The sequence below is a fragment of the Colobus angolensis genome, unplaced genomic scaffold (assembly GCF_000951035.1).
Source record: "Colobus angolensis palliatus isolate OR3802 unplaced genomic scaffold, Cang.pa_1.0 Scaffold163, whole genome shotgun sequence".
NCBI classification, from domain to species: domain Eukaryota; kingdom Metazoa; phylum Chordata; class Mammalia; order Primates; family Cercopithecidae; genus Colobus; species Colobus angolensis.
The window spans coordinates 8,903,104-8,915,572 of NW_012114744.1; the positions used below are offsets into that span (position 1 = coordinate 8,903,104).

General features: G+C 36.6%; 1 pseudogene; it reads right to left on the reverse strand.

Annotated features, from left to right (window-relative positions):
* Positions 1-10,874: 10,874 nt before the first annotated feature.
* LOC105508559 lies at positions 10,875-11,532 on the reverse strand (annotated as a pseudogene).
* Between the last annotated feature and the right edge of the window lie 937 nt (positions 11,533-12,469).

The window sequence follows — 12,469 nt, forward strand, 5'->3', positions numbered from 1 at the left end:
ATGCAAATCAAAACCACAGTGAGATACTTCTTCTTGCCCACTGGAATGCCTGAAAAAAAAAAAAAAAAAAAACAGATAATAACAAGTGTGTGCAAGCATATGGAATGATATGGTTTGGCTGTGTTCCCACCCAGATCTCATCTTGAATTGTAACTCCTAGAATTCCCATGTGTCATAGGAGGAATCTGGATGGAGGTAGTTGAATCATGGGGGTGGGTCTTTCCCGTGCTGTTCTTGTGATAGTGAATATGTCTCACGAGATCTGATGGCTTTTAAAATGGAAGTGCCCCTGTGAAAGCTCTTTCTCTTTGCCTGCTGCCATCTATGTAAGATGTGACTTGCTTCTCCTGCCTTCTGCCATGATTATGAGGCCTCCTCAGCCACATGGAACTGTGAGTCCGATAAACCTCTTTCTTTTGTAAATTGCCCAGTCTCAGATATGTCTTTATCAGCAGTGTGAAAATGGACTAATACATGGAGAAATTGAATTCTCATACATTGCTTGTGAACAAAAAATTGTTCAGCCTCTTTGGAAAACAGTTTGGCAGTTCCTCAAAAAGTTAAACATAAAGTTATACTATGACCTAGTGATTTCACTCTTAGGTATATACCCAACGGAAATAAAAACATACCTGTATACACGACAACTTATATATGAATATTCATAGCAGCATTTTTCATAATAGCATCAAAACTGGAAACAATCCAAATATCCTTTAATTAATGAATGGATAAACAAATGCGATATTTTTGTACAATAAAATATTCAGCCATAAAAGGGAATGAAATTCTGATGCATGCTACAACATGGATAAACCTTAAAAACCTTGTGCTAAGACAAACCAGACACAAAGGCCACATATTATATGATTCTCTTAATATGAAATGTTTAATATAGGTCAATCCACAGTGACAGAAAGTGGATGAGCAGTATCCAAGGGCTGGGGAAAGAGAGATGGGGGAGTAATTGCTGATGAGTATAAGGTTTATTATTGGGTTATGAAAAGTTCTGGAATTTGATAGTGGTGATGATTGTAAAACTTTGTGAGTATACTAAAAATAATTGAATTGTATGGATTAAAGGGGTGAATATTATAGTATGTGAATCATGTCTTGATTTAATAAAAGATAAAACTACTCAAAATTACATAATAAATGTGGAATTATTTGCAAAGTATCAAAAGCCTTATGAGCAGTTCGCAAACATTTACTCTTAGGAATCATTACACTCCTACATGAAAATTGCCTAATAATCACTGTATTTGAATATAAAATTGAAAAAAAAGTTCAGCAATTTGTTAAAAACCAAAAGTAGTAACTTCATTACATGTTATCATAAATAACATATTTTTAAAAATACAAATTTATTCTCCAAAAAAATTACCATGAGAACACGGTATAGCTTTTCTTCCAGATTTACTGAGGTACAATTAATAAATAAAAGCTGTATATATTTAAGGTATTTAATTTGATGTTTTGATATAAATATACACTATGAAATAATCATCACAGGCTAATAAACATATCACCTCGCAGTTATCATTTTTCTTTGCTTTGCTTTTTTGTAATAAGAACTCTTAAAATCTAGCCTTTTAGCAAATATCAAGTATATAATACAGTATTATTAACTATAGTCACATTGTTGTATGTTAGATGTGCAGAACTTATTCATCTTGCATAATAAATCTTGTGTCCCTTGATCAAAACATCTACTCATTTTTCTCTTCAGCTCGTAGCACTACCATTCTACTCTATGCTTCCGTGAATTTGATTTTTCAATTTCATATATAAGTGAGAAGATGCAGTATTTGTCTTTGTGTGTCTGGCTTATTTCACTTAGCATGATGTCCTCCAGGTTTATCCATGTTGTCAAAAATGGCAGGATTTCCTACATTTCAAGAATGAATGATATCCTATTATATATATGCACCACAATTTCTTTATCCATTTATATATCAACAGACATTTTGGTTATTTCTATATCTCGGTTCTGGTGAATAATGCTAAAATAAAGATAAGAGTACAGATAACTCTTCAAGATACTGATTTCATTTCCCTTGGATATATACCCAGAAATGGGATTGCTGAATCATATAGTAGCTCTATTTTTAATTTTTTGAGGAAACTCCATACTGTTTTCCATATTGATTGTACCAATTTACATTTCTACCAACAGTATGGCCCTTTCTCCACATCCTATCTAACCCTACAAGTGATGCTAAGATTGGGGCTTTGGAAAATTAAGTATGAAAGTAATGGAAACAAATAAGTATTTAAGGATTCCAAAATGACTTTAAAGGGGGTTGTATTAGGAAAAAGTTCTTCAGAGAAACAATAGGATATGGGGGAGGAGAGGAGAGAGAGAGATTGAGATTTATTGCAAGGAATTAATTGGCTCACACGATTATGGAGGGTGGAAAGTCCTATGATCTGCAAGCTGGCTGGAGACCAAGGAAAGCAAGTGATGTAATTCCAGTCTGAGTTTGAAGGCCGGAGTACCAGGAAAATTGATGTAAATTCTAGTCCAAGTTTGAAGACCTTAGAACCAGTAGTCCTGCTGGTAAAATTCCAGTCTGAGGACAAGAGGAGACTGATTCCTATGGACTGAATATTTGTGTCCCACTAATATTCATTTGTTAAGCTCCTCACCTTCAATGTAATGGTATTAAGAAGTAAGGCCTTTGGGAGGTAATATAAAGTCATGAGGTAGAGCTCTCATAAATAGGATTGGTGCCGTTACTAAAAGACGCTAGAGTGTGTACTCTCTTTCCTTTCCACCACATGAGGATACAATGAGGAGAAAGCCATCTAAAAGCCAGGAAGGGAGCCCTCACCAGACAATGGATCTACTGGCACCTTAATCTTATACTTTCTAGCCTCCAGAAATGTGATAAATTTCTGTTATTTCAGCAATTTAGTCTACGGTATTTTATTATAGCAGCTTGAACTAAGACACCAATGTCAATGTCCTAGCTCACACAGTCAGGCAGAGAGAAAATTCTTCCCTCTTCCACCTTTTTGTTCTCTTCAGGTCCTCAGTGGATTAGATGATGCCCAACCACATTGGGAAAGGTGATCTGCTTTACACAGTTATTCTTAAATGTACAGTAAGTTAGTGTTAAGTATAGTCACTCTGTGTGCGATCAAATACTGGATGATGATGATGATGATGATGATTATTATTATTATTTTGAGATAGAGTCTTACTCTGTTGCCCAGGTTGGACTGCAGTGGTATGATCTCGGCTCACTGCAACCTCCGCCACCTGGGTTCTAGTGATTCTCCCACCTCAGCCTCCCAAGTAGCTGGGATTATTGGCATACGCCATCACTTCCAGCTAATTTTTGCATTTTTTGTAAAGACAGAGTTTTCCCAGGTTGGCCAAGCTGGTCTTGAACTCCTGGCCTCAAGTGATCTGCCTGCCTCAGCCTCCCAAAGTGCTGGGATTATAGGCATGAGCCACTGTGCCCGGACTAAACAAGATCTTATTCATTCTATCTAACTATATTTCTGTACCCAATAATCATTCTTATTTCTCCCAGCCACCCTTTCCAGGCTCTGGTAACCATCATTTTACTCTCTATCTCCATGAGTTCAATTATTTTAATTTTTTAGCTCCCACAAATAAGTGAGGACATGTGAACTTTGCCTTTCCGTGCCTGGCTTATTTCACTTGTTTCAAATAACAGGATCTCATTCTTTTTTATGGCCAAATAGAACTCCATTGTGTATAGATACCGACTTTTTTTATCCATTTATCTGTTGATGGACACTTAGGTTGGTTTCAAATCTTGGCTAGTGTGAATAGCACTACAATAAACACGGGAGTGCAGATATCTCTTCAATATACTGATTTCCTATCTTTGGGTATATACCTGGCAGTGGGATTGCTGGATCATAAAGTAGTTCTATTTGTAGTTTTTTGAGGAATCTCCAAACTCTTCTCCATGGGGGTTGCACTAAATTACATTCTCACCAACGGTGTATGAGGATTTTCTTTTATCTACATCCTTGTCAGTATTTGTTATGGCCTGACTTCTGGATAAAAGTCATTCTAACTGGGGTGAGATGATATCTCATGGCAGTATTGATTTGCCTTTCTCTGATGTTCAATAATGTTGAGCACCTTTTCACATACCTGTTTGCAATTTGTTTATCTTCTTTGGAAAAATGCCTATTCAGATCATTTGCCCATTTTTTAATTAGATTACTAGATTTGTTTTCCTATTTAGTTGTTTGAGCTTCTTAAATATTCTGGTTATTAATCTCCTGTCAGATGAAGAGCTTGCAAATATCTTCCCATATTCTGTAGTTTGTCACTTTGTTGATTGTTTCCTTTTCTATGTAGAGGTTTTTAACTTGATGTGATCCCATTTGTTCATTTTTGTTTTGGTTGCCTGCACTTCTGGGAGTGTTACTCAAGAAATCCTTGCCTAGTCCATTGTCCTGGAGAGTTTCCCCAATGTTTTTGTATCGTAATTTTATAGTTTACGTTCTTAGATTTAACTCTGTAATTCATTTTGATTTTATTTTTGTATATGGCAAGAGACACTGGTCTAATTTTATTCTTCTATATATAGATAAACCATTTTCCCCATACCATCTACAGAAAAGACTGCCCTTTCCCCAATGTATGTGATTGACACTTTGGTCAAAAATGAGTTCACTGTAGATGTATAGATTGATTTCCAGGTTCTCTATTCTTTTCCACTGGTCTATGTATCTGTTTTTATGCCAAAACCATGCTGTTTTGGTTACTATAGCTCTGTACTATACTCTGAAGTCAGGTAATGTGATTCCTCCAATTTTGTTCTCCTTTTCTTGAGGATGGCTTTGGCTATTCTGTGTCTTTTGTGCTTCTAGGATTTTTTTTCTATTTCTGTGAAGAATGTCATTGGTATTTTGATAGGGATTGCACTGAATCTATGGATTGCTTTGAGTAGTGTGGATGTTTTACCAATATTGATTCTTCTGATCCACAAACACAGAGTATCTTTCTGGTTTTTTTCCTTCAATTTCTTGCATCAATGTTTTATAGTTTTCATTGTAGAGATTTTTCACTTCTTTGATTAAGTTTATTCCTAAGTACTTTGCTTTATTTGTAGCTATTGTAAATGGGATTTCTTTCTTGAGTTCTTTTTCAGATTGTTCTGTTGGCATATAGAAGTGTCACTGATTTTTTTATGTTGATTTTGCATTCTGACACATTACTGAGTTTATCAGTTCTAATAGTTTTTTGGTGGAATCTTTAGGTTTTTCCAAATATAAGATCATAGTATCTGCAAACAAGGGTAATTTGACTTCTACCTTTCCAACATTGATAGTCTTTATTTTCGTTTCTCTTTTTTGACTACTCTAGCTAAGACTTCTAGTACTATGTTCAATGGAGTGGTGAAAGTGGTAATCCTTCTCTTCTTCCAGGTTTTGGAAAAAAGGCTTTCTGTTTTTCTTCATTCAGTATGACACTAGCTGTGGGTCGGTTATATATGTTTTTTATTTTGTTAAGCTATGTTCCTTCAACACCCAGTTTTTTTGAGTATTTTTATCATTAAGGGATGTTGAATTTTATCAAATGCTTTTTAAGCATCAATTGAAATGATCATATGGGTTTTGTCCTTCATTCTGTTGATATAATGTATCACTTTGAATGATTTGCATAAGTGATTCATTTTGTATCCCGGGAGTAAATTGTATTTGGTCATGATGAGTGTTACTTTTAATGTGTTGTTGAATTTGAATTTTTAATGTTTTGCTGATGATTTTTTGCATCAATGTTTCTTATTAGCTTTCTTCTTTTGGTGTGTCTTTGTCTGGTTTTGATACCAGATTAATTCTGGCCTCATAGAATGAATTTGGAAGTGTTCTTTCCTCTATTTTACAGAACAGTTTAAGTAGGATTGGTATTCGTCCTCTTTAAATGTTTGGTAAAATTCGGCAGGAAGCTACTGGGCCCTGGGCTTTTCTTTGCTGGAAGAATTTTTATTACAGTTTCAATCTCATTACTTGTTTTTGGTCTGTTCAGATTTTGAATTTCAGCCCCTTGTAATTATTATCTTAAAATATTTGTTGTCAAATAAAGATTGAATAGATTCAAACTGTACAGCATGATGATTTAATATATGTATACATTGTATATTGATTACCACAATCAAAGTGATTACACATTCATCACCACCTATGCTCTACACTAGAGGTCCAGAACTTTATCTTACAACTGATTGTTTATACCCTTTGATCAACATCTCTCCATTTGCACCTTCCTCTAGCCCCTGCATACTGTTCTACTCTCTGCCTTTTTAAGCTCAACCCTTTTAGGATTCCACATATAAGTGCAATCATACGGTATTTGTCTTTCTGGGTCTGGCTTATTTCACTTAGCATAATGTCCTCCAGTTTTATCCATGTTGTCACAAATGGCAGGATTTCCTTCTATTTATAGCTGAATAATATTCCACTGCATATATGTGTCACAATTTCTTTATGCATCTATCCATTGATGGATACTCAGGTTGTTTCCATATCCTGGCTGTTGTAAATAATGCTAAAATGAACACAGGAGTGCAGATGTCACTTCAGGATGCTCGTTTTATTTCCTGCCTGTAAGATTGTTGGATCATATAGTAATTCTATTTTTAATTTTAAAGGAGCCTTCATGGTATTTCCCATGTGGCTATACCAATTTACATTCCCCTTTCTAATTTTTGAAGTAGCATCTTTTTAGTATTATTTTATTCTTTCCATTTGTCTCTCCATTCATTCATCCCCTTAAAAACTATATTTCAAACCCCGCTTACTTCAGATTTATTCCCTTTTAGTGAAAGAGTACTTAGAGTAAAGGGCAAAAGGAAAGAAAGATAGAAGACCAAGAAAAAAAAAACTTCCACAATAGGACTTTTGCCAGAAAATGTGTAGAAGCAACATTTAAATAACGTACCATGCTTTTATTAAGCTTGTTTTATTTCCCAGGTTTTAATTAGTGCTGGGGATATGAAGATTAATAAGATATTGTTACTATTCTCAAAAGTTTATTGTATAATTAAAAGAAACCACAATGTGTGAACAAGATTAAGAAACTGTTTTCGAGACTAATCAAAACCCCTTTAGGGGACATTTTGGACACAAAAGAGGTAGTGGTTAAATATACTGTGTGAAGAGGAGGGAGGACAGAGATGCTTAGGACAAAAGAGATCATTGAAACAACCTTGTTAACTGAGGAGCTGTTTCCAGGAGAGCATCTGGAGGAAGGACTTTGCAGGCAAGAAGTAGAAACATCAGATCCCCTGAGATTTTGTGGAATCTTAAAAAAGGATTTGGAGAGACTAGGTAGGGTGTAAGTGGGATACTCTGAAAGAAGTGAAGCATGATGAACTAAAAGGAGTGGGTAAATTCCTTCAATCATCTATTCATTTACAATGTGTAAAGTTCAAATTGAGTATCAGGAACTGTGCTAGGAGTGGGCCTACAAGGATGAAGAATACATAATTCTCACCTGTGAGATGCTTACATCCTGGTAGATGAGGCCAAAATCTAAGCAAATAATTTCAGCAGTGTGGTAGATATTAACACAGAGATTTGCAAGACACATGGTTGGAACACAAAGGGAAAAATTACACAACTCCTCCAAGGGGATTTAGGGAATTAAGATCAGGGTGAGCTAAGACATGAAGGAGGAATGGGCATTTTCTGGGAATACAGGAGTGGAGTTAAGGGCAATCCGGGCAAAAGGTATAGCACCAAAGAAAAGATACATACAGGGTCTTACATGTTGTTTGGTGTGCCCGGATCACAGGATCTGCATGGGAGAATGACAGGCAAGAGACTACAAAAGTCAATGAAACCTAAATGACAATGGACCTATAAATGCCAGGTTAAGAATTCTGGATTTTCTTATGTAAGCTTTAGGGAGTACTGAAGGAGTTTAGGAAGAAAAGTGGTATAATCAGGCTTACCATTCAGAAAGGTTAATCTGGATTTACTAGGAAAGAAAATGCAGCTGACTTTCCTGAATGGATACTGGGTGATTCATGGAACTCATGGGAGGGTTGAGACTAAGCTCAAGACTGCTTTGAGAAATGACCCCCAAATCATGCTCAGAATTGACTCTGAAGAAAATGGCCATCTGAGATGCTGCTGTCACTGAATGCTACCATGACTCTTTTGCCAGAACCAAACCTCTTTCCACAACACTAGCCAGCAAAACAATCTACAGGGAATGTCCTTCCTCCATCTATTCACTTCTGAATCCAAGTGGGCCATGAATAAATCTAATTAATAGAGCCAAGGTCTCATGCCTCTGCCATTACTACTGACCATCTGGAGAAGGTAGATTTCTGATTCTACCTGAGGAAGATTGGGCCCATAGTGTTAGAGATTCTCCAAGCATTGCAAGTAAGGCCCAAAGGTATTCGGCTGCTGTGGCGGAGAGCCACCTCATCTGGCAATAGTATTAATGACAAACTGAAAACAGGCAACTTTGAGAAGAGTTCAAAACATTCTGCAGTAGTTCAAGTGATATGTGAACTCTGCTGATAGTGGGAATGGAAAAGAGAAATCAAAACCAAACGTGAACTTTTAGGAAGTGAGCTCTATAGAACAGAAAACGTATTGGATAAAGGATCTAAGAGATAATACAGCCAAATGGAGCCTAACTTGAGAGACAGGAAGAATGCTAATCTTAACTAGAACTAGGAAAAATGAAGGGCAATTATGTTAAAGGATGGTAAAAGTGGAAACAGGAATACATATTTTGACATTTAAAAGATTTACTTTTAGTGATCTAGAAATTCACTTTTTGGATATTTTGTTTTTCAACAATGCTGGCCAAATAAGATTTTGTTTATTTATTTCAGAATTAAATTTTATTTTACATCCATAGAAATCATGAAAAACATTTACATTTTTCCACATAACAATATAACATTTCAACAGAGTGTTTCTGGCTGTAAATAAGATCTTGTTGATTTGTACAACTGAAACAAGTTTTTGTTCCTTAAAGTAAACAAAATGACTAAGTGAATGTTTAAAATTTTTGAGTCTAGATAAAAACATATGGATTCATTGTTAACATCCTGTATAGTCCATTACTAAATTATTCCCATTATCAATTAGCACTCATGTATGAAGATTCATTCTTAACATTGTTTTGGTCACTTGGAATACAGTAGAAAAACTAATACAAGCCAGAAATATTAAGCACGCATTTTTGCTACATATAAAACTGCATGGTAATTGTACCACATATACAGGGTTCTGACTAACCTTTATTACCCATAAATTTTTTAAAATCATTTTTACAAGTAATCTAGATATTTTGATTATCTAAAATCAAATTATTGCTATTTTTAATGTTTGCACAAAAAATTAATTAAAAAATCATTTTACTAAGGTGAAAATTTCAAGTAAATCTATTGGCAGATATAAATAAAGCAAAATTTTGGCTGGGCATGGTGGCTCACACCTGTAATCCTAGCACTTTGTGATGCTGAAGGGTTGGATCACTTGAGGTCAGGAGTTTGGCCAACATGGTGAAACCCCATCTGTACTAAACCAGCCTGGCCAACATGGTGAAACCCCATCTGTCCTTAAAAAAATACAAAAATTAGCCAGGCTTGGGGGCAGGTGCCTGTAATCTCAGCTACTTGGGAGGCTGAGGCAGGAGAATCAGTTGAACTTGGGAAGCGAAGGCTGCAGTGAGCTGAGATTGCGCCACTGCACTTCAGCCTGGGCAACAGAGTGAGACTCTGTCTCCAAAAAAAAAAAAAAAAGCGAGCAATATAAAGCAAAATTTTAAATGGATTGCTCATTTTCTGTAGCAGTTGGCTTTAAACATATGTACAAGTAAGCAAATTATGCTATGAGGAGATAAAATTATCTTAGAAATTAGTTTTCAGGATCAGCCTTAAATTTTTCAGAAAATATTAGAATATGATTTAATTATTTTTTCAGTTGCTTACATAAAATAAAATGAAAGAATTATTCCTATTATGTGGGTTAAAGATTCTAATAACTAAATAGGCTTAAATTTGGACTAAGGCATAGTTACTTGAAATAAGTAGTGCGAGTTTTATGTAATGTCTGGTTTCTTTATGAAGTAAGTATAGATTTTAAATACCTTATGTTTGTGATTCAGAATGTCAAGTCATAGCATGTGTTGACAGTAAATGTCTATGGCAGGGAAGCAACGTTTGGTCTGCTATGAAGGACAATAAAGAAATAACATGTTTTTTTCTTGAGAGGAGAAAGCAATATTAAATAGAAATGATATCAGGGAAGAGAAAAGCCTGGTCCTGAAATAAAAGGGCCATTAATTGAAGAGAGGAATGTTATTCTTTACTGACACTTAGCATTATCCCTATTACTAGGACTAGCGTAATACCACCTTATTCTTATTATATATGACAATCATTACATATATATGAATACATATGTAAAAAGACAGACACTAAGCAATTTTGGAATAAATCCATAGACAAAGTCATAGAATGCATAAATTGTTTATATCTTAACTGCTCATTTATACCTGAACAAATTTACATTAAGCATATCAGCAATTTTCAAATGATGTAATAAAAAATCTGACTGTAGTATTTCATTACTTTGGCGAATTATATTTGCAAAAAAAGAAACTAGCTACCTCGCCTATTTTAATATGAGTATATTCTGAGCTATATTATAAGAATACAAGTACATAAGCTTAAAAGATCCTTAATTTTTCATGAGACATAGGATAAATTTCCTATAAGGTGTCACTGGTATGTATTTGCAAAACACTTTAACACTGAAAACTTTAGAAGTTTGAAGATCAGACATTGGAAAACGTGTATACTCCACTACAATACTGCTGGTGTACTTCTATACAAGGACTCTTAGTGAAGTCAATCAATTGGAAGTAGAATTTTATCAATGAATTGCTTGACATCTAGTCATTTTCTGTTGACACGAAATGTGCATTATGCTTTCACAGGTTTTAAAGTTTACATTGGCTAGATTTACCAATATAAAACAATAAGAAAAAAAATAAGGAAACCAAACATTGGGGTACGAATGGGTCACAATCTCCATGGCACTGTAGAATATAAATATCTCTATTAGTACCACTAATAGGACCCTTTGGAAAGGAAGCCCAAAGTGAAAGCCAGCAGTCACCTGCAGTGACACCTGCCAGTTTCTGCTGTGTGGTGAGAGCACTACATAAAAATAAAGCTCCTCCCTGAGAAAATCCTCCCAAAATAATTATGTCAGAAAGAATGCCATTCTATACCTCTTGATCTACCAAAGGTTTTACATTTTCTGCTGCCTGTTTAATTCCAGTTTCCTCCTCCTGGGAATCTGGTGAAAGCCCAGTAACATCAAACCAAGAAGGCATAGCCATGTTCATGTTTAATGTCATGGGCATAATTGGCACATGTAGGGAGATACATTTGATATGTGAACTTCTGATACCTGCAAAGTCTCTGCCCATCTGTGCCTGATATTTCCCCATCCATGAAGAAAAATCACCACAGCTGTGGCCTTCAGGGCAGTGGACCCCATGGTGGGCAGCAGAGCAGACACGCATTGCCGCACATCCACCCACTATGTGGACTGTGCAAGTGGAGTGGGCGTGGGCCAAGGGCCGGTGAGCTGAAATTCCAGCCGGCCTCACCCAGGTGCTCGCTCAAGAGCCATCATCATGTATTTCAGAAGCTGTTGGCTATATTCCAGGAATTGAGATGCTCACCCACATGTAAAAGTATTTGGCTTCTATTCTCTGGAATAGATACGCATTACGATTTTGCAAATTGGGTGCGGAGCAAGATGGCCAAATAGGAACAGCTCCAGTCTCCAGCTCCCAGCGCGAGTGACACAGAAGACAGGTGATTTCTGCATTTTCAACTGAGGTACTGGGTTTATCTCATTAGGGAGTGCCGGACAATCGGTGCTGGTCAGCTGTTGCAGCCCGACCAGCAAGAGCTGAAGCAGGGCAAGGCATCGCCTCACCTGGGAAGTGCAAGGGGGAAGGGAATCCCATTTCCTAGCCAGGGGAACTGAGACACACAACACCTGGAAAATCGGGTAACTCCCACCCCAATACTGTGCTTTAAGCAAACGGGCACACCAGGAGATTATATCCCACACCTGGCCAGGAGGGTCCCACGCCCACGGAGCCTTCCTCATTGCTAGCACAGCAGTCTGTGATCTAACTGCAAGGCAGCAGTGAGGCTGGGGGAGGGGTGCTCGCCATTGCTGAGGCTTAAGTAGGTAAACAAAGCCCTGGGAAGATCAAACTGAGTGGAGCTCACAGCAGCTCAAGGAGGCCTGCCAGTCTCTATAGACTCCACCTCTGGGGACAGGGCACAGCTAAACAACAACAAAAAACAAAACAAAAAAAGCAGCAGAAACCTCTGCAGATGCAAACAACTCTTACAGCTTTGAAGAGAGCAGTGGATCTCCCAACATAGAGGTTGAGATCTGAGAACGGACAGACTGC